Below are 907 nucleotides of genomic sequence, written 5' to 3' on the forward strand. Positions count from 1 at the left end.
TGTAAATCAACGAACTTTCGGACAGACCGTACGTAGGAAGAACGAGCAAAATGGAAATGCGGATGCGCGAAATGCGTGGCTGACAACGGCGGGTGACTCTCCGTGCATCTCCGAAAATCGATCGAAACTCGGTGTACAAGTGCAGTTACGGCGCGCTCGTAAAATCGCCGTAAGGCGCCGGGGTCCGCGAATTAAACAGTTTTTCGGGGGAACAAAATTGAAAACTGTGAAATCGCAGCGGCAACACGTAGCGGCTGCACGGAGTGCAACCCGAGAGAAAGGGAGAGGGCACCTTTCGGCGGTGGTTTATCTAAAACGATTGGTTTTGCGGTTCTGCGCGCATTCGGCAAATCCAACGAAATGGAGAATTTAGAGAATCGATCAGGACACTATGGTGGAAGTGAAAAGCGGGAGAGGGCTTGTCGCGCAATGCCCGTTAAATTGACGTCGGCCTCGAAAATCATCGCGTTCCTGATGAACTCCGCGTCGCGCGATATCGAAATTAATGCCACGACGTGGCCGACGTTACGATTGACGGAGAAAAAAAAAAAAAAGAAAGAGTAGGTAGATACAGCATTTATTAACATTCTGGGGCAAGTTCCCTTTAAGAACGTTCGGCAAGAAATACGATTGGAATACAACGAAAAGTAATAAAAGTAATACAAAAGATGAATAATACAACGAAAATAGGGACGCAGAGGAAAAATGCAAGAAAAGACAAGTAATATAGAACAGAATTAAGTCGCCGCAAAAAAAAAAAACAAAAAAAACAAAAAGCAAATAAATAATCATAAAATTATAAAATAGTAAGGAAGAAGAGAAAGAGAGGGAACGAGGCTTTAATTAAAGTACGCGCAAATTTGAGCGATTAATAAGACCTATTATTAGAGCGAATCAAATTTAATCG

This window comes from Trachymyrmex septentrionalis, unplaced genomic scaffold, assembly GCF_001594115.1.
Source record: "Trachymyrmex septentrionalis isolate Tsep2-gDNA-1 unplaced genomic scaffold, Tsep1.0 scaffold19, whole genome shotgun sequence".
NCBI classification, from domain to species: Eukaryota; Metazoa; Arthropoda; class Insecta; order Hymenoptera; family Formicidae; genus Trachymyrmex; species Trachymyrmex septentrionalis.